Consider the following 22,117-nt stretch of genomic DNA (forward strand, 5'->3'; position numbering starts at 1 on the left):
TTAAGGCCCTTGGTCTCCCGTCTTTGATCATTTAAATGTATTTTGTACAATCTACGTGATTTTTTTTTTTTAATCCTCAAAGTAGCAGCTAAACTAAATAAACCAATAATTGCAATACGTAGACATTCATCACAGCCTTGTAAATGTTTGGTATTTCAGCCAATTTTGCTTTTCTAGTTTGTTTTGTGTGTCAGGCTTCATGGTGGATTCTACAAATTCTAGTTTTTTTTTTGTAGAACACAGTATAACTTTTATTGTTTTTCATTTCTTTTGTTGATTTGATTGAAGTTGTTCCACAATTGCAATAATCGGTAGGCTAATATATGAATAATTGTTGCTCTGTCCCAGCAAGAGGGAGTAAGGTAATTGTGGAGCTGAGTGCCATATATAAATTATTCATTAAAACATATAGTGCCTATTTGAATATATTGCTGCATTCCACTAGCAAAAGCATCTAATGCTTTATTGGAGACTCTCATTTTGATTAAAAAACTTAAAGATGGCCCATTCGTTCTGGTAGATTAAGAGAGTTAATAATTTGGCTGCTCTAGGAATTGACCTCAAGGGAATGTGAACAAGTGATAGACGTGACAGGAAGTCAGTGTGGAATTTGGTTTGGTTGATTTCCGATCCATCCTGTGTATTTGCTGGGGCTGCCATGACAGAGTGGGTGGCTTAAACAACAGAAATGTACTCACTGTTCTGGAAGACGGAGATCACGTGTCAGCAGGGGTGGCTTCTCCTGAGGCTTCCCTTGGCAGGCAGAGGGCCACCTTCTCCCTGTGTCCTCATGTGGTCTTCTCCCTGTGTGTGCCTGTGTCTGGATTTCCTCTTACAAGGACACCATTCCTATTGGCCCACCCTCATGACCTAATTTAACCTTCATTTACTAGTTTAAAAACCCTATTTGCAGACACAGTCACATTCTAAGGGGAGTACTGGGGATTAGGGCTTCAATGTATGAGTGTTGTTAGGGAGACCCTCCGGACTGTAGCACCCTGTCAATAACAATGCTAGAAACTCTGACATCAGATACTTAGATCATGTTTATCTTATGCTCCTTCTAAGATTCTCCCAGTGCTGTCACCTCCCACATCCTTCACTGCTTATTCTGCTTCAGCTGCTACTCTGGCCTTCTTCCTCTGTTTGGGACTGCATGGCTCCACCACCTGAAGGTGACTGGTCCCTAGGGCCTGCTGCACAGACAGACTGACTGGTCTCCACCCTGAGTTTCTGGACTGTCTCCTTTCTACTGGTCTTGGTTGAGATGCTATGTGCTGGAGCATGGGGTCTTATTTCTGGAACAGTAGCTGAAGGGCCCAGCTGATGCAACCCAGAAAGGCAGAGGTGTTAAGTCCACACTGGGGCAGACTTTGACCAGTAGAATTAAGAGATGGGAAGGAGTCAGGTAGATGAATTCCTACTCCTTGCTTCTTCCCATCGCTGGCCCCCAAGCCACAGTTTATCTGAATAGATTGTCTAGAGGCTCTGGCCTGGCAGGTACAGCTACTGAGTAGTCAGCTCTGTATCTTCACAGCTTGTTTTTAAGTGGTGGCCAGTTCTGTAACACACAGGATCTTGCAATGCTAGCAGTTCCTCCCAGCCCCACATCCCCTTTCTCTCACATCCACTGCTCTGGGACCACACCTACCAAGTGAAGCATCAGGACTCAATCCTTGACTCAGGCTCTGCTTTTTAGGGAATCTGGGCTAAGACAATATTTTACCCATTATAGAACTTGTGCTCTAATAAGAGAGGTAGCAATAAATCTGAACATAGAGAAATATTGTTCTTCAATATTTATTATAGAGCATTAATATCACTTTTCTTTAGTTTCTATTAGCAAGGGGGTGCAGCATAAATTCATGACAAATTGCTGTGAACATAAGCAAATACTGACTCAGTAGCATCCCTAGATTTACATAGATGCATCAAGTGAATTCAACTGCATTTCTAAATAATTTTTTATTTTACTTTTTTTTATGAGCAGATGTGTTTAGAAGTTGAACAAGATTATTTCTTGAACTATGCTTTCATCTGCAAGAAGAATGTGCCTCTCCTTCCAGCAGCTTCCATGTAGTTATCCATGAGACCATGTCATAATGGAGGAAGTCCATGAATAAAACTTCTCGAGCTATTAAAAAAACTCATCAGAAAATTTTACCTTCTTCAGAATCTGAAATGTTGAAATATAATGTCTGGTTAATCACTCCTGGTCACTAAGGAGCAGTGATATTTGACCACTTGGAAGAATTTCCTGCAAATTCTAGTCCCCAGAAAGTAATTTCTCAATTCCAGTGAGTTCCTCAGATATACAGTATGTAGTAAGACTAACATATATCTGCTTATATCCATATGCAAATGAACTCACCTGAATGAATTAGACTTTGTACAAGCTTTCTGATACACTGAATGGCATTAATAAATATAAAGGAAAAGCCATATATCTGAAAAGAGGTTAATATACAAAATATATAAGTAACTCATTCGACTCAATAGCAAAAAGAAACCCCAAAATAAAACAAAACAAAAAACCCCACAACCAACCAATTAAAAAAATGGTCAAAGACATGAATAGATATTTTCCCAAGGAAGACATATAAATAGCAACAGGTACATGAAAAGATGCTCAATATCACTAATCGTCGGGGAAATGTAAATGGAAACCGCAATGAGATACCACCTCACACCTGTCAGAATGGCTAATATCAGAAAGACAAGAGATAACAAGTGTTATCTTGTTATCAACATGAGGATGTGGAGAAAAGAGAACCCTTGTAAATTCCATTAGCACAGCCATGATGGAAAACAATACGGAGGTTCCTCAAAAAATTAAAAATAGAACTACCATACAATCCAGCAATCTCTTTTCTGGGTATATGCCCAAAGGAAATGAAACCAGTCCCTTGAAGAAGAAATAGCTGTGCTCCCACGTTTATTGCAGCATTTTGCAACAGCCAAGTTATGGAAACAACCCAAGTGTACACTGATGGATACATTGATAAAGAAAATGCTGTACGTACATACAATGCAATAGTATTTAGTCTTGAAAAAGAGGATATGCTGCCATACATGACAAAATGGATGAACTGGAAGATATTTGCTAAGTGAAATAAGCCAGAAACAGAGAGAAAAAAACAACATCATCTCACTTATGTGTGGAATCTCAGAAAGTCAAATAGATAGAAGCAGAGAGTGGAATGGTGGTTACCAGGGGCAGAGAGTGGAGGAAATGGGGATGTGCTAGTCAACGGGTACAAAGCTGCTATTACGGAGAGTGAATACATCTAGAGATCTAAAGCACAGCATGGGGACTAGAGTTAATGACTGTATTGAATATTAGAAATTTGCTACAGAATAGACTTCAGATGCGCTCATCATGCACAAAAAAAATGGCAACTGTGAGGGGACATGTAAATTAGCTTGACTGTAATAATCATTTCACTATGTGAGTATCAAATCATCCTGTTGTATACCCTAAATATGCACAATTTTTATTTAAAAAATGGGCAAGAAATAGGATTTCCAAATTTATGACACATGTTATAGTAGAATTCAAGAGTGAGAAATTGGAACCTCTGGGAATCCCCAGGAATTGCCAAAGTCATAGTGTATACTGTAATTTTTATAATACTTTATGTGTTTAATAGGAATGAGTGACCATAATAATAAATAGGGAATCATTTTTCTGTGAATAGTGTTATGTAAAGGTTTTCAATACAGAGAAATCTACCCCCATTTAATAAATGCCTGGTTTATGTTAACTGATACATTATGAGAAGCTGATACATTTCAATAACATGCAAAAATGTCATTTACTTGATATAAACATTTGATAGGGACCTTTAGCACCAAATAGAGGCCAAATAACAATTAAAAACTATGAATACCCCAACTACTTAATATTTAAAAGTGACCATTATCCAATGAAAAATTTAAAGCACACTAAACATTAATTGTGCTGTCCAATAGTTTTGATTTCTGTTTCATGACAATTATTTCAGATAGTGATTTCTTTCATTTTGCATTGATATCGGGAGAACTGTTAAGGATGCCTCCAAAGGCATTACCATATTGGAGGTCAGGGTTCATGTTGTGTTATTGTTTTAAGGATACAAATATTTTGTTAGCTTTTCCCTGTTTTGGTTTTGCTAACTCAGGTTTGAGATCGATTTCTAATTTCACACTGAAACTTATTTCTGTTTAAAATAGAGCATGAACAATGTGAATTCCAACCGTTGGGCAGCAGGTGGCTGCTTTTAATTCTAGCTGTAGTGGAGGGAGGGTGTGGGAGGGAGAGCAGGCAGGCCTGGGGTGGGAGACAGGCCATAATCGCAGGAAAAATGGCTGCTGGTGATGGGGGAGTCTTTCTGCACTTGGAATCAAAGGCCATTACACCGTCTGAGGATGTTCAGAGGCTGGGCAGAGCGAGGGGCTGGTAACAGAGTCCTTCGGCGTTGGAGGGGAATTACCTCCGCAGCCTATCCTACTTTCCTTGGTTTTGTGAAAGGCAAACAGGGATAGAAATCACTAGAGCAATAAAAATGCTCTTAATGTTTCTGAGGCACAAAGCAGGTAGAGTGAATTTTGGGCATTTGCAGAAACCGACTGGGACCACTTTGCAACGAGAAAGCAAATGGGCTATTGAGGGCCCTGCACGGACAGCAAGCTGCCCGGCACCTCTCCCCGCCCAGCTGCGCGAGCCGGGCCCGAAGTCATCCCCGGGTCCCTCAGTTTTTCCTCCTCTAACCCTTAAATGGATTGTTGCCAGGTTTTCTCTCTTCAGAACTACGTTTACGTATTTCCTAGTGCATTTGTGTAAGAATTCCTGTAAGTAAAGCCAAACTGCTCTTGAAAGAGACTGAGCCAACGTAAAAGCAGACACAACGCATGAATCTTGAATTAGGGGAAAAAAATGTAAAAGACGTATTTGGTCAATTGGGGAAATTTGAATATGGCATGAATATTGGAATGAATATTGGAATGAATACTCTGGAATCACTGTTAATTTTAAAAATGCGAATGGGATTGGAGTTATGTACAAAAATGTCATTTCCTTATTCTTTCTGAAGAGTATTTAGTAGTGAAGTGCCAAGCAGCTACGGTTCCTTTTCAAATGGTTCAGCCAAATAGTGTATATATGGAAAGGGGGAGAGAGGAGGGTGGAGGTAGGGTGGGGGGGGAAGCAAATGTGGCAGTATATTGGTGCATGTGAGAAGGAAAGAAAAAAATGCTAGAAACAGGGTCTAGTTAAGAAAACAGAAACCACTCTAGGTTTCAAAAAGGGGGACTTTAATCCAAGGAACTGGTGTAAAAGCACTGCGAGGGGTGGAGGGCAGAAGGAAGTCGCCGGGCCGGAGGGCCTGAAGGGAGTGACGGTGACGGGCAGAGACCCGAAGGTGCCGCTGCCCCGGAGCTCGGCCCGCCAGCCGTGCTGCGGTCGCTGGCTCTGGGTCTCCGAAGAGGCACTGCCTCCGGCAGGGCGGGACTTGCTGAAAGAGGTGCTGGCTGTTCCCCGGCTGCTGGCATCCCGATCACCTCCCCTCTATTGCCACCATAGTTTCATCGATACCTGCCACCAAGGGTCAGGGCCAGAAGCCGAAAGCCTCCGCCCTCTCCCGGCCTTCTAATGTCCACCGGGGCCTTGTACTGGCAAAGCCTCCTGGAGGCCAGCAGGCAAGGCAGCCTGGGAAAGGCGTTTTGCAGACTCCAAACCCCAGCCGAATGGAGCAGAGAATTGAAAGAGGATGACGCTTTCAGGGGCGTTAGGTAGCCCAGATACACGCTTCCAGCAGAGGTAAACAAGCGTTCCTTCTGCACCACGTCTTGGCTACCACTTGGTATAGTCTGACTTGTAAATTATGTAATCTGGCGGGAGTTTTAATTTGCATTTTCATTTACCCTTCATGGCTAGCTTACATTTTCTTCCTTGGAGAATTTATCTCTGAGTAATCTGCTTCTCCTGCTCTCCCCTGTCATTGCACTCATCGCTATTAAACAGTTACATATTCGTGACATTATTTGATTACTCTCAGTGTCCTCCACCATTGTGTAAATCCAGGCAGGGCAGGATGCATCTATTGTTTTCTGTTGTATTCCTAGTGTCCAGCACATTGCCATGGACTTAGTGGGCATATTGATGGATGGATGAAGAGGGATCAGATAGAACATTAACCCTGTGTGATGTAAGGACAGGGCCTAGATTGGACTGAGAGGAGGGATATTCCCCCAGTCATTCCTGGTTAAGGGCTACATCAGTCACTGAGGGTGTGGTAGTTAATGCCAGAACCCCAAAGAGTTGTACCATTCTCTAAAATTTGTTCTATATATTTTTATTATTTGTTGTCAGTATTAATCACTAATAAATTCCATGGAGTTTCTTCTGAGGAAATTCACCTGCAGTCAATGGGTTATGGAATCCAGGACAAAAATAAGGCCTCCAGAAGAAGTTTGGTAGAGAGGTGGCTGAGCCAACCGGAGCCACATGAACCGTGATCGACCATCCTGGTCTGTCCAGCACTGAGGAGTTTCCCAGGACACTGGAACTTTAGTGCTAAAATCATGGAAACTCCTGGGCAAGCCCAGGGATGGTCTGGTCACTCTAACCAAATACCACTTGCAGTCCCAAGGTGGGCACTAACTGGGAAACCCAGAAAGCATCAGCCTTTATTGGAGAGGATCTGATTCTCTTATGAATTCATTAATTATAATACGGATTGACGACAGCATCAAGAATGTAGGTTAATTTTAGGAGGCCTATGTTCACAGTGTAATATCAGGTCTATGTGCATATGTGCATTTTGGAGGGATTTTTATTTGTTTGTATCTTCTAATGTTTATATATGATGTGACCAAGTCAATTAATAATTTTCAATGGGTGATATTAAATACGTTAAGGGAAAATAAAAAATCCCCTAAAGAAGGAAATACACCAACAGTAAAGACACAGCCACAGGAGCAGTGAAGGTTTTCGTCAATTTGGGGGCAGGCGACCCTGCAGTTGTGTAGTGGGCTGTGGGCAGCATACAGGTCCACCTTTAGGGACCACAAAGCATCCTCAGGCTATAGAGTCAGCCTCTCAAATGCCAACTTCATTGGATGGCGAAGTGGCTTAGTAATGGCTGCATTTCATGGGGGGTATATTCTAGGGCCTTTTTGTGAAGTTGCTTTAATGAATTTTATAGAATATTCAATTGCTCAGTTGACTCCATGGATGACCAATCACTGATGTGGTGGCAAATACTGCAGTACTGAGCAGCCCCTCCCTCTGCGACATTGTCCCCCACCAATGTCTGGTGGCACCCCTGCCTCCTGGTGTTAGCTCCACTTCTCTGGTTGCCTGCTCCCCCTCCCTCCCTCCCTCCTTGCCTTCCTTCCCTCTCCATCTGTCTTTCTTTCATTATATATATGCTTTTTATTGTGGTCAAACACATAGCATGAGATTTACCCTCTTAAAACCATGTGGCATGGCACATCTTTAGAACTTCCTTGTCTGGTATGATTGAAACTCTATACGCATTGAACATCGATTCCCCATTTCCCCCTCCCCGCAGTTCCTGGCAGCTACAACTCACCTTTCTGTTTTCTGGTTGCTCACTCTTGTCTTTTGAGCTCCATTTCATCACAAGGGACCTATCCTTGTCATCAGGGCCATTGTGTCCCTGCCTGTCCTCTTCTCGCTAGACACACTGTTCCCAGAGTGACCTCATCATAGTATCGTATCTATTAGCAAAAATATGAGTTGAAAGAACTCAAGGATACAACAGTACAGGACTGGGGAAGTATGGGCTTTATTTTAAGTGGAATACTAGGCACCATTTGACAAAAGCTGCACTGAACACTTATTGACATGGAGAGATGTTTCGTTAATAAACCATGTCATAATATTGCATGTCTAATGTGATCTTATTGTGTAAAAAATAGATAGATACACAGTGACACTTGAGTGAATGAATGTTCAACCAAAATATTAGCAGTATTTATCTCTGGGAGGCAGGATTATGTGTGATATAAGGGTTATTTATGTTCATCAGCAATTTCTAGTTTTTCTACAAGGAACATATATTCCTAGTGTAATGAAAAAGAAGTATATGTTGTATGAAAAAACTCTCTTAGGCTATGAATCCCAGTCAGCCAGCTGACTGCGTAAAACTCCGCAATAATATTTAACCAATCATTACAGGTGCAGAGTCAGCTCCGCTCAGGGAAGGAGGCTTTGCTCAGTTACTTACCAGTCCTTCATAAAGACAGATTTCTCTTATTTTAAAAATAAACCCACTTCTTCTTCTTTTTTTTTTCTTCTGGGAACTTGTGCTATGGAGTAGTAATAAACAGGTAAAAATGAACAGATGTTGAATGTGGCATTATTTCAACGTGGTAATGATTCCAAGGGTGGACCTCACTGCAAAGCATGAGAAAGCCCCGGACCCTTGGGAATACTGAAGACATGGAAGCACTCACCTGAACTGCTTGTCCGGCCCCTGGATACAGGAAATAAGTACCAGGGCCTAATCGTTTAGAAGAATATTCTTGAAGCTGCATGTTCAGTGATGTTATTATTATTCCAAACTTTTTTTTTTAAGTCTTTTTTGATCAATAATAATGGCTATCATTTGGTAAGCACTGAGTCTAGGTGAAGGCTGTAATGCATTGTCTCATTTTAACCACCCTATGAGACAGGCTTGGAGAGGGTCAAGCCACTCGCTCAAGGTCAACCAATAAATGGCAAAGCAGATTTCAGACCCTTTCTGCCTGGCTCCAAACACATTGTGGAAACCTGTCCACACTGTCTCCAGAGCCACACTGAAAATCTATCCTATATCTGTATAGCCATCTGTGTTTTTGGCTGAAAAATTCACGCCCCGTTTAATCACCTGCTTTATTGTCCATGTTTTGTTCAGAAAGACTTCAAAGTTGAAGATTTGCCACCAGAGGAAATACTTAAAAAACATTCCTTGGTTTCTGAAGTTTCCCCAAAATGAAAACAGGAATTCATCAGAATAGCCATTTAACCTTCTAAGGGATGGCTGTGAAGAACATCACCCATTTGAACAAATAATTCCAAGTCTTTGTGTAAAAAAAAACAATTAGTTGTTTTCTTTAAAAGTCTGTCACTTTGAGAGTCTGAATGGAGTTCTTTAAAAATCCACAAGTTCAAGTCAGAAATGTTGGGCCTGTCCCTTAGCAGCTGTGTCATCTTGGGTTTGTCACTCAATCTTTCCAAGTCAATTTCACTGTCTTTGAAGTGGGTCTTATACCAACATAAGTTGTTCTGAGGATAAATGATCGGGCACCCAGTCTCTCTCCTGTGGCCTGTGAAGTCATTCTTCATAGTGTGTGAGCTCTGAGAGTTCCTCGTACTATAAAATAGCTTTGATCTTTCTATGGCTGATTAACTCATGGAGGTAGGATCTTTTAATGCAAGTTTTATATACGAAATGAGGTACCAAGTTAACAGCCCAGGAAAACAGAAGGCTTATGTTTTTCCGCATAATAAACTGTGATGAAATGAGTTGGGCTGGCTTTCTGGTCTCTCTGTGAGCGTGGTATGCCTATAAAACGCATGCACAGAATTTTTGAGATAGAGTTGCTGTGGCCGAGGAATGGAGTCCTGAGGACTGCAGGTCAGTTCAGTTTGGCACTTGCACAGGAATCCTATTCTGTGGGGGTATTGGGGGCTCAGAAAGAAGTAAGACCCCCCACCCACGCCAGGGTCCTCAGTTTTGGGGGTCAGCAGAAGCACACACAGATCACCTGACTAGTCTGTGGCAGAGCCAGGAGAGAAGTTGGCATCTGGGAGCCCAGTGGAGAGGTTTAGCTGGTTCCCACACAGAAGAGAGGGGCTGACAAATAGCGACATTGTCAACAGTGACACAAACCCCAAGGAAGTCCCAAGCGGGCTTCAAGAACGTAAGGTAGACACAGGACAGGGAGCAAGATTCCCAATTTCTCCTGGGGGTGAGCGGCATTTCCCACCTCCCACTTGTGTGTCAAGGGAGTTGCTTAGTCCCCACGCGGCCGGGATACAGCTCTGGGGATCTGGGCAGAGTAAGTGCTTCACTTCCTCTGGCCTGGCACCTGCGGTGAGACAGACACCGAAGGGGAGGGGTGAGCGGGCCATGGCCTGCATGCAGAACCTGCATCAGGCGGAGTGGATTGGGGTCTTAGGGCTCTGGTCACAAATCACCACAAGCTGGATCGCTTAAAGTAACTTGAGGTAATGTATTGCCTCTGCTGTAAGTCCCAAATCAAGGTGTCAGCAGGGCCACACTCCTTCCGAGAGAAACCCTGTCCTTCGGCTTCAGCGGCGGCAGCCCTCCACGGCGCTCTCTGGCTCCCAGCCGCCTTACTCGTCTGCCTCAGTCCTTACGTGGCTGCTCCCCCGGTGTTGTCACAGCACCTTGCTGTGAGGACACTAGTCATTTGCATGAAGGGCCCGCCCTTCTGCACTGTGACCTCAGTTTAACCAATTATATCTGCAATGACCCTCTTTCCAAGGAAGGTGACATCCTGTGGTACTGGGCGGTTAGGACCTCAACATACCTTTCTGGGGAACCCCGTTCAGCCATAACAGGGAGAGAAGGTGTCATGTCAGCCTCCTCCCTCCCCTCCCCGTCTTCCCTCACTGTGCCCCGCTCAGCTTCTGTGCACCCTCAGGTGCTCTCCTACTTTTGCAGAACTCCCTGCAGAGCTCCTCCAGAGCTCCCTCAGTCCCTTGCCCCAAGGGGAACAAGCTCAGGTGTAGTTTAGACTCCAAAGCTCCCTGGGGATGAGGCTGGGGCAGACGTGGCCTGAAACCCCCCCTTGTATGGCTGCTGCCTTTTCCCTCGTCCTTCTCCTATTCCCTTTCTTAACAAACCTGAGTCCGCATCTAGGACTCTGCCTCTGGGGAGCTGAACCCTGGACCACAAACAACCATAATACAAGGCCACACTAAGCAAGGCTGGACAAAGTGCAGGGGCACTTCAGGGGAGGGAGGGAAGGAGCATGTGGGGATGAAAGAAAGAATCAGGGCCCTGGCTGGTAATGGGGTGAATCATGCCTGAACTATGGGGCTCATATGAGCAGCGAATGAGCAAAACAAAACACACAGAAAGACCTTGCAAGCATACAGTAGGTGCTCAACTAATGTTAGTTCCATTTCTCCTTCTTTTCAAAGAAGGAAGGCTGTTTGGATGGGCCTGGAGAGACGAGAGTAGTTTGGTAGGTGGAGGAAGAACTTTTCAGAAGAGAAGCAGCGTACTTTGAGGTTAATGCAACACCCCCACCTCCTAGCATTTGCAAGAGCCACACTGTTTCCATCGGCCTCTCCAAATGCACGTCTCTTGTTCAAATCTGAGAAACTAGAAGAGACACTATAGGGAGCTGGGCATAGGGATTTTCCTCTGTTTCTGCAGGGGGTGTTTCCGTAGGCCTGCGCTGGTGGGATCCAGCATGCTGAGCCGTCAGAGAGCCGGGACGCAGCGACAGAGCGGCCTGGGATCCCACCTCTCGGACTGTGCCACCTCCCTCTCGGGTTTGTGTCTTTCATCAGTGACCCGAGCTGGTCGGGGCTACCTGCCTCTCAGGCACTGAGACAGTGCGTGAACTCTGTTCTCACGACCGAGCTGGGCCTCGCCGCACACAGCAGAAACACTGCGCTGCACAGTCTTTTTGTCTAGTGAGAAACACTGGGCCCATCGGTTGAAAAACAATTAGATTTTGCCAAGTTTGTCTTCTAACCCCCCCGCCCCACTCCCCTTCTGGCACCTCCTTGCCTTCCTGTCTGATCTCCTCCAGTTGGAACCAAGAAGAACCACGTGGAATTGTTCATCAACTGGTGATTACCCTTTAGGTGGAAGGAATTTAGGTTAGTATATCACCTATTCTAGACATTTGGAAGTAACACCTTCAGACTCTGTGCACCCTCTTAAAGGAATTTAAAGCATCCTCAAGCAGGCAGGAGCATCCTTTATTTTAATTAAGGTGATTTGCCATTATTTCTACATCACACCTTGTTGGTCATCAGAGAGACCCGGGGTAACACCTGACTTAAGCCTACTGGGCCGGCTGGAGCTGGGTGAGTGGCTGCCCCAACCCACCCCCTTACCTCTGGGCCGGGGGGGTGGGGGGGTGCTGCTGCCCCTGCGGTGATAAGGAGCCCAGACGCCGCCGGTGGAGGGCCAGCGAATGTTGCGGACCTACGACCCGCGTCGTCTTGGTCGGGATTGGACGGCCCCCTCCTTTCCCTTCTCAAGCCTCCCTTTCCAAGACCCTGCTCCTTGTCTGGTCTTGGGGTCAGGCCGTGTCCCTTTCGCTGTTTCTAGGTTCTCTGGTTCCAGGAATTCAGACAGAGCCTTTCTGGAAGTGCCCTCTCCGTCTCTTGCTACTGAAGCTGGGTAAGAGCGATCTCGATTTCCGGGGAGGCCACCCACACAGCCTCTTGGCCCCAAGTTTCTGCCGTCCCAGACCCCCTGCCACAGGCAGCTGACTCTGTGGCCTGTGGACATCTCAGGTGAGGGGGCTGAGGGGGCAGAAAGAACCTCAGTTCTGAGCAACCGGGAGACCCCTCCATGTCAGAGCTGAATCCTGGACCTTGTATGAGAAAATACCCTCAGTATTGATGCTGACTGTAGGTGCAATAAAGTAAGGAGATGACAATTACCAAAATACATGATGACTAGAAAAATAATCCTGTTTGAGACCATTTATGTTAGTATCATTCCAATTATATCAAAAGGCCCCTACAACATGATGATACATATATTTTTAAGTGTTTTAGATTAATGTGACTTATACTAAATTTTCTCTCTACTCAGCTTTTTGTTGCTATTCAATTTTCCCCCCTAGGTCTGTTGAAGTGTAATTTACGTACAATAACATTCCCCCAAGATATAAAGCATTTTCATCACCCAAAAACGTTTCCTCCTGCCCCTTTGTGGTCAATCCCCTTCTTCAAAATCTGGCCCAAGGTAACTATGACCTGCTTTCTGTAACAATGATTTACCTTTCCTAGAAATTCATATAATAAAGATCATACAGTATTTAGTCTCTGTGTCTTATTTTATTTAGTAGTTGAGCCTTGTGAAACTGTTATTTCGTTTTTGAGCCTCAGCCGTGTTGTCTGATTTAGTATTTTGTTCCTTTTTCATTGCTAAGTCGTAGTCCATTTGACAGTCTGTGCATCAGCTGATGGATATTTTGGTTGCTTCCAGTTTGGGGGCTACTATGAACAGTGTGGATATAGATACATACACTCATGTACAAGTCTTCGTACGGGCTTCTGTTTTCATTTCTGTCGTGTGAATCCAGAGCTGGCGTCAAGGATGTGCAGCACGCACAGCAGCACTCCGAAGGGCTCTGCTCTTGGTTTAACGTTCTACTTTGCTGTCTTGAGCAGCTTCGTCATTTTTCCATCTCCACATACAGTGTGTGAACATCCCAGTGCCCTGCATCTTGTCTGGTGTCTGTTGCTTTCCACCATAGCTCTCCCCAAGGGTCAGTAACAGGGGGGATCAGTATGCCGTGAGGGTCTTAATGCTCATCCATGAACAACGTCCCGCCAGCACCCCAGCTCCCTCTTGGACTTATGCTCCCACGAGTTCACAAGAGGTTAGGCAAACTGAATTCATGAAATCATAAAGCCAGGCACCTGTGATCCTCTCTCTGTCCTCCAGCTGACATTGTCCTGGTATCTAATATCTACAGTTGTACATTGGGAATTTAGGCATAGGACTCTTTTCCAGAAAAACAGCCCTAGAGGATTAAACTGCTTTTCATCTGTGACCGAAAGGAACTCTGAAAAAAGCTATTTGAGTTGTTCTATAAGGCTAGTATGTGTTTGCCATGAGGCTGGTTGTCTTTGAATTTAATAAATAAATACAGAGTTAAAAAGAGAGCCCCTTTTCAAGTACAACTTCTCTTCCAGCATTGCAGCCAGCACCACACTATCTCTACTACATTCTTCGGAACAGAGTCATAGTCAGGAGAATAAGAACTTCCTGAAATCCAGACATTCCACATGTAATTCTTTATCTCAAGTCAGCCTCCCCACTCTAGAAGAAATTAGATTGATCTGACAGGTTGTCTTCTTCAAAACGCCACATTTGCTGTCATCACACTGTGATTGTAAGTATTTTCATAAAGAAGACAAAGTATAATTTATAAGATGAGCTGTTTATTCATGACAAAAGACAACTACTACATCTTCCTCTATTTTCTGTGATTTCTTAAAATACTGTAATAGAAATCTTCCAGTCAGAAAGTGTCCTGGTAAATATGACACTCTGCCTTGCACTTTGGGGCACATTTTAAGTGCAGCAAGCTGCTTCAGAATAATAATGAATGAACTGAAGAAATAGGTAGACCTACATAAAGTAAATGCTGAAATTCCCTGAAGTAGGGAAAAAAAGTCTAAATGGAGAGACCTATCACTTTCATGGGTAGGATGCCTATTTTCTGCAGTTAAAAGTATAAAAAGATTCCAGTCAAAACTCTAGAGACTTTTTAGGGCTAACTGACAAACTCATTCAAAATCTATCAACAGCAACAACAACAAAAATGGGCAGAGGACCTGAATAGACATTTCTCCAAAATAAACCTATAGATGGATGGCCACAGGCACATGAAAAGATGCTCCACATCACTAAGCATCAGGGAAATGCAAATCAAAACCACAATGAGATATCACCTCATACCAGTGAGAATGGCCACTATCCAAAAGACACAAAATAACAAGTGTTGGGGAGGATGTGGGGAAAGGGAGCCCTCCTACGCTGTTGGTGAGAATGTAAATTGGTGCAGCCACTGTGGAAAGCAGAATGGAGGTCTCTCAAAAAGTACAAATAGGAACACCATATGACCCAGCAATTCCATTTCTTTTCTGCAATTTACATAAAGAAAACATCACTAATTTGAAAAGGCATATGTACACCTAATGGCCAAGATACGGAAGCAATCCAAGTACTCATTGATAGATGATAGGATAAAGAAGATTTGGCACATATACACAATGGAAATTAATACTGTAGCCATAAAAAAGGAAACCTTGCCATTTGTGACAACATGGATGGACCCAGAGGGTATTATGCTCAGTGAAATAAGTCAGAGAAAGACAAATACCATATGATTTTACTTAAATGTGGAATCTAAAAAACAAAACAAACAAGTAAAAGAAATAGATCAATAAATATTGATAAGAGACTGTTGGTTACCATAAGAAAGGGGGATGAGGAGTTGGGTGATATGGGTAAAAACTTCAAATTATAAAACAAGTTAGTCATAAGAATGGAAGTTAAGCACAGAGAATATAGCCAATAATATTGTAATATCTCAGTGTAGCATCAGGGGACAGCTACACTTACTGTGGTGAGCATTTAGTAATTACAGAATCTATTTTGTACATCTGCAACCAATATTGTAATATCAACCATATTCCAGTAAAAAAGAATCTATCAACAAGAATGAATTGGAAGAAGAACCAAAATAATTGTGAGAAAGATTACTAGCAAGAAATACTTGCCTCACTAGATGTCAAAACATTTTTGTGTATCTGGCCGTGCAGGATTTGGTAAAGACAATTGTAGATGGTTGAGCAGGAATGAAGTGAAATAAGTACATATATTTTTACTTGTGAAAATTTCAGTGAGGGAAAATTGTTCTGGTTGGCCTGAGGTTTTTTTCCTACAAGGTCAAATTCATATCGTTGTGCGGACATCATGCCTCCCTTAGGATGGTCCCTACTCATTGGCTGAAAGTGACACGGAGCTCTTAATACTAATAAGGGGGCTCAGTACCATTCCATTAGCATGTTCCTTAGAATGCTAAGATGTTCCAACTGGTTCCAAGAGCAGATGCATATTGAGAGCATTTGAATGATAGAAAAATAAGTGTATTATTGATACCTAGATTAACAGGTATCAATGAATCACTAGAATGGCATCCATATGCATCCTTCACAATTTCTGGTTTCTCATTTTTACATTAACTGGAATGAATTGCTTTTAAAATAGAGTGGGATGGAGGATGAAAGGGGAAAAATTGACTTATTAATGGGAGGACAAACAATTCCTCCCTTAAAGAATTAAGTAGCTTTTTAATATAAAGTTCCAGTAGATGAATAATGTTGGTATTTCCCCAGAGGGGCCTTGATTGGAATTTCCACCCAGTCTGAGATAGCCGGGAAGACAGAGGTGCATTTTTCCCAGCTGCATCCTGGTGGTTCTCTCATCCCTCCTCAGGTTCCATCTCATAGGGCTGGATGGGTCCAGGGTTCAATGCTCCAGTCAAGGCTGAAGATAAGGAAGGAGTGACTCCTTGCCCTGGATGAGAATTACTTAGCGCTATGCCTTCTGGTACAGGGTATTAGTGCGGCTAGACACTCACTTGGTGGAGATCTTTACTTTTAGAACTATCCATGACATCTTCGTGAAACTAGATCATCACCTCGCTCTGGGCTGCCCCCGACCTCTTCAAGGCACTGGTCTTCAGGAAATGCTAGCTGGCTTCTTGCCATTCAGTCTGCCAGGTTATCTGCATATGCTCAGGTGTATATAAGAATGCAGATTTATTCCACATTTATTTAACAAGTCTCTTCTGAGCATGGGCATTTGAATATCTTGGTCAGGAATAATTTCTCCCTTTCGACAGCACTGGCGCTGATCAGTTTCGAATTTGTATCTGCAGCCCTGACATCTCATCGTATTTCAGACCTGAGATGCCTATGGAACATCGGTTTATAAGACAGAAGTCTGGGAATCGTCCTGAAGTCCTCTATGTGTCTAATCTCTTGTATCCAAGTCACAAAGTCCTCTTTATCCTACCTGCTAAATATTTCTCACATCCATCCTGCTTCTCCACCTGTACTGCCAGTAACTTCATCTGGAAACCCTTGGAATATCTTGCCTAGAATATATAAACAATCACCTAACTGGCCTTGTTTTCTTGTGCATCCTTTCAGCCTAACATCAATCATGCTTCTAGGATGGTCTTCCCAAAATGTGAACGATTACATCATTGCCCTATTTAGAGTCCTCCAGTGGCCCCATTTGCAGCCGGGCAAAGGCCCATCTCCTGAGCAGGCCCCACACCACCCTCAGTGTGGGCATTTGCTTGCTTTCCTAGCTGCGGTTCTCAGCACTCTCTGCTCACAGTGTCCTTTCTGGTCATAGCAAATAGCCTGCAGGTCTGCTTGCTTTTTCATACTTGCACTCTGGCATGTGCCCCCGTGAAATGGAATGGCCCTGCCCCGCATCATCTGGTGAATTCCTAACCCCTCTTTGACATTCACTTCAAACTTCACAGTCTCTCAGGACCCCTCTCTGACCTTCCGAGGCAGAATGTGCTCCAATGACATTTTGCTGTCCAGGGGTCATGAGCTAGAGCTAGAGGGGCCACTCTTGCAGCCTGGCGAGCAGGCGCTGGCTGCTCTTTGCTGTGCTACGTCCTCCAGAAGGCGGAGGTGGAGGTGGTGTTTGGCTGAGTCAGATGGGCACCGGGGACTGACCTACTGACCCTAGGGTCCCTGAGTACCCCATGATGACCCCACTTGGGCTAACATGGCCTTGAGGGTTAGGCCTTACCCAAAGTCATGAACATTTTTGGCTTTTGCAGAAGGTAGGGTGCAAACTTACACAATGCAACTCCTTTATTTTGTCAATCATTATTTTGGGCTGATTCCAAAACTACTTTGTTTCCTTGTATTTTGCATACTTAGGGAGAGGATAGCACCCATTCCCTGGTGTTTGGTGCAGGATAGAGGAGCCCCAGCCAGTGTTTTCCCCATCCCCACCTGAACACCTTGTTATAATATTTACCCTACTGTAAGTTTGTTCCCATATCACTTGGCCTGTATTCTCTGAGAACATGGGCCTTTTGGATTGGCTTTTCTAGCCTAGGCACACTGCTTGGCACATGGTTGCTGCTCAGTAAAGCTTATCTTAGTATATAATTAAAATGAAATAATATGGTTTGTTTTACTCTATTATTCACAGCCTTTCCTATGTTGCTCTTGATATTAAAGTGGCCCTGAGGTTAGAATCGTGAAGATTTCTCTTGGATTTTTAACATCTATGCATTACTTAGGTAGCACGTCATTGTCACACAGATTTTAAGAGATGTGGGAAGAAAGGGACAGTTCTTGTGTTGAGGCACGCAGAACTGGCCTTGTAGTTGCAAGGGAAAGCCACCAGATGGCTTAAGGCAATGAAGTTATTTCCAATCCAGATTTTCGGAGAAATCTGGGACCAAAAAAAAGCACGACTGGAGGGAGATCAAAAGGGTCTCTGCAGAGAATTCCAAAGAACCAACTATTCCAAAGAACCACTGCAGTGAATTCCAAAGACCCCACTTACCAGGATCACCGGATTCCAGGGATGGGTTTGCAGAGGTTTTGCAGCCTTCAAAGTGAAACACACCAAGCCGTATCATCTTTCCAGCACCTACATGCTTTAAGAATTACAGAATAATTACTGAAACTCATTTCAATTCCACAAATATTTATTGAGTGCCTAAGTCCCAATTAAGCCTTGTGAGAGGGCTACTGAAGCATATGCCTCACTATGCGTAGCTTACAACACATGGAAACATGTACAGTAGACTAGAAGTAAGGATGTCTTTTTCTCTTTGGGTGCATTAGTGCTGGTAATTGTTTCAAGGAGAAATGCTGCTGGAAAAATAATTGTGACCCAGAAAATGTTTGCGTATTGTCTGCTGGCAGAATAATTTCAAGACAAAATAAAACAAAGCAAAAATCTAAATGCTTAAAATGGTTATAAATTCAAATGTATTCTATATGGTATCTGTATATGAAAACCGGAGTTGACATCAGGTTAGATTAAAACATTTTAATGAGGTAATGTAAAAAGAAACACACACTCACATATGTATATGTCTGAGAGGATGTTAACCTTTGGTAGAATACATTCAAGTGGCTCATTTATTTTATACTCTACATGCTCTGTACTGTGTGAAGTTTTTGGAATAAGCACAGGTTTGTTTACAATTTTGTAATGTAAATGGTAAAGTATCAGCCTGCTTAAGTGTAATTCCATTCATTTATCTGACAAGTATATGCTATGCGGTAGACACTGTGAGGGAAGCAGAGCTCAGAGACAGTCATGAATTTGAGATCCTAATTTCTATTGATACTAATATTGAAATAGTAAGTTTTGTTAACCTTTCCAGACAATTAAAAAATTATGTCAATCTGCTATACCTGCTTTTAAATATATATTTCATATACATTTAAATAAAAAATATTTTTAAATGCCTTCTTTTAAAAATATATGTTAATAAGGCCCTTTAGGAATATTCAATATCAGACCATCTTTGAACTTCTGAACAAAGTTGAAATAGGGATAAAGGAATTCAGCACAGATTTCTGAGATTTCTGAGAGCAAAACACATCTTATAATTATTGGTTAGAAGTTCAAAAATCTTTATTTGCTAATGAGAATAAAAGAAACCCAAACAAATAGCCCCTTTTCAAACCTAACCTAAAATTGGACATTTAACTTTTAAAAGCACTCGTTTCTTCTGAAGGTGGAGAAAGTTTTCTTTCTTTGATACAGCAGACATTTTTATCTTTCTATTCAGGCTATGAATAGAAACCAAAGGAGATAAAAATATAGTTTAACAAGTTAACCCAGTATTTGAGATTAAAATATGTAAGTTGAACTAGTTAAGATAGTTTACTTTTTCTTTTTACCAATCTACCACTCAGCTTTGCCCTAATGATTTTTTTCTTAAGTAAACTGCTTACTTTCAGATTATGAAAGTGGTACATGTTCATTCTAGAAAGTTGTTAAATAGAGAGTGTGAAGGAAAAAATGAAAATGACCCACAGTCACATTACAGAGAGAAAAACACTGCTGGCAGAGTTGAAAAGAGATCTGCAAACCGCTGGGGTCTGCCTGTTTACCCAGAGTATAGGAAAGAGTGGTTAGGCCTCCCAGGACATCCAAGCAAAAGGCTGGCGGAGGTGGAGGGAGATGCATCAGTCTGTCCCGTGCAAAAAACTCCACTACCCCTCCCTCCAAAGCCAAAGGGACTACTGGCACTTTCCCCTGGGGAAATGCTGCTAACACTCCATCCTTGTGTATCTGCTTTGTACTTTTCTTAGCAGGGGGAGGGAGAATGGAGACACAAGGCAGACTTGAGAGACAAATGGTCCCGCTGTTTTGGCAAGGAAAGCAAGAATAAGCTCTTCTGGGACAAACGGGCAGCTGGGAACACAGTTTAGCTTGCTTCAGCATGGCTCTACAATACCCAAGATTACAGACTTGAATGTCAGACCGGGAACTGTGAAACTCTTAGAAGACAACATAGGTGGTAGGCTCATTGACATAGGTCTTGGCATTGTACTCATGGATCTGACTCCAAAAGCAAAGGTAAATGAAGCCAGAATAAACAAGTGGGACTACATCAAAATAACAAGCTTCTGCACAGCAAAGGACACCATCAGCACAAAGAAAAGGCAGCCTACTGAACGGGAGAAAATATTTGCAAGTGATATATCTGATAAGGGGCTAATCTCTAAAATTACCAAGCAAGTCAATAGCAAAAATCAAAAACAAAACTAATCCAGTTAAAACATGAGCAATGGATCTAAATAGACATTTTTCTGAAGAAGACATACAGATGGTCAACAGGGAAATGCCAATCAAAACCACAATGAGATATTAATTCACACCTGTTAGAATGGCCAGTATCCAAAAGATAAGAAACAGTGGTGGAGAAGATGTGGAGAAAAAGGAACCCTTGGGCACTGCTGGTGGGAAGGTAAGTTGATGCAGCCACTGTAGAAACCAGTATGGAGATTCCTCAAAAAATTAAGACTAGACCTACCATGTGATTTAGCGATTCCACTTCTGAGTATTTATCTGAAGAAAACACTAATTTGAAAAGATATATGCACCCTGATGTTCACTGCAGCATTACTTGCAATAGCCAAAATATGGAAACAATTTAAGTGTCCATCAATGGAGGAATGGATAAAGAAGATGTGAGATACATATATATAAAATGGAATATTACTGAGCCATAAAAAGAAGAAAATCGTGCCATTTGCAACAACATGGACAGACCTAGAGGGTATTATGCTAAGTGAAATAAGTCAGAAAAAGAAAAATACTGCATGATTTCACTTACATGTGGAACTTAAAAGACAAGACAAATGAACAAACAAAACTCACAGGTAAGGAGAACAGATTGGTGGTTATCAGAGGGGAGGGGGCTGGGAGAGGGCACAATGGGGGAAGGGAATATGGCGACCGGTGGTAACTAGACTCACGGGGGTGATCACTCTGTAGTGTATAAACAATCAAATGATTATGTTGTTCATCTGAAACTAACATAATATTCTCTAACAATTTCACCTCAATAAGAAACTACATGTAAAAGAAGGAATATAAAAGAAAATGGACATTGCCTGTATTTTTGCCATCCAGAGATAATTACTGTTAATATCCTAGTGTACATTCATCCAGGCTTTTAAAAGTACTCTCTCTTACCTTCACACACACACATATACATAGACACACACATGTTGAAAAATAATGAAACTCTAAGATAACTGTCTTTTGTTGAAATAACATGTGGAAGACAAACAGATGTATGGTATTCTGGGGGTAAAAGTGTCCCCAAGAAAAATATGATTACCTGACTAAATTATTTTCATATATACATAGTTAACTAAATTACTGTTGATAATAGTAGTCAAACAAATAAGTTCTCTGATAATTAAGCTTTGAGGAACCCATGTAGATCAGCTTCAAAGTAGACAGCACTGTATCATTCACTGTGTCATTCATTCAGCTCACACTTACTGAGACTCTGCTGTGTGTCCAAAGGTGGTGTTTCTGAACTAAGAACCAGACAGTCTAGTTTATCAAAACTGGACAACTTGGCAATATCACCTTTAGACTCGGGGTGAATTTAATGAACTGCTCACTGAGAGACCTGCCAAATGCCCTCTCAGCTTAAAAAGCTGGTGACTCAATGAATATAAAGGAGGCCGAGGCTTCTCTCCCCAACTCCTGTCACAGATTACATAAACTGAGACATTAAACAATTAGTCAAAGGTCACAGGACTAGTTAATCCAAAACTAGTTTTAAATTCCAGCCCTCTTCTTTTGACTCA

General features: G+C 42.5%; 1 long non-coding RNA gene across 1 annotated transcript; it reads right to left on the reverse strand.

The window, feature by feature from the left end:
- Positions 1–1,902: 1,902 nt before the first annotated feature.
- LOC118968461 (uncharacterized) lies at positions 1,903–21,836 on the reverse strand. The gene is made up of 3 exons (XR_005056115.1): positions 21,804–21,836; positions 18,330–18,423; positions 1,903–2,176 (listed from the first exon to the last, which is right to left on the reverse strand). It is a non-coding gene; the product is annotated as an uncharacterized lncRNA (long non-coding RNA).
- Positions 21,837–22,117: the final 281 nt, after the last annotated feature.

This window comes from Manis javanica, chromosome 3 (assembly GCF_040802235.1).
Source record: "Manis javanica isolate MJ-LG chromosome 3, MJ_LKY, whole genome shotgun sequence".
Classification (NCBI taxonomy): Eukaryota; Metazoa; Chordata; class Mammalia; order Pholidota; family Manidae; genus Manis; species Manis javanica.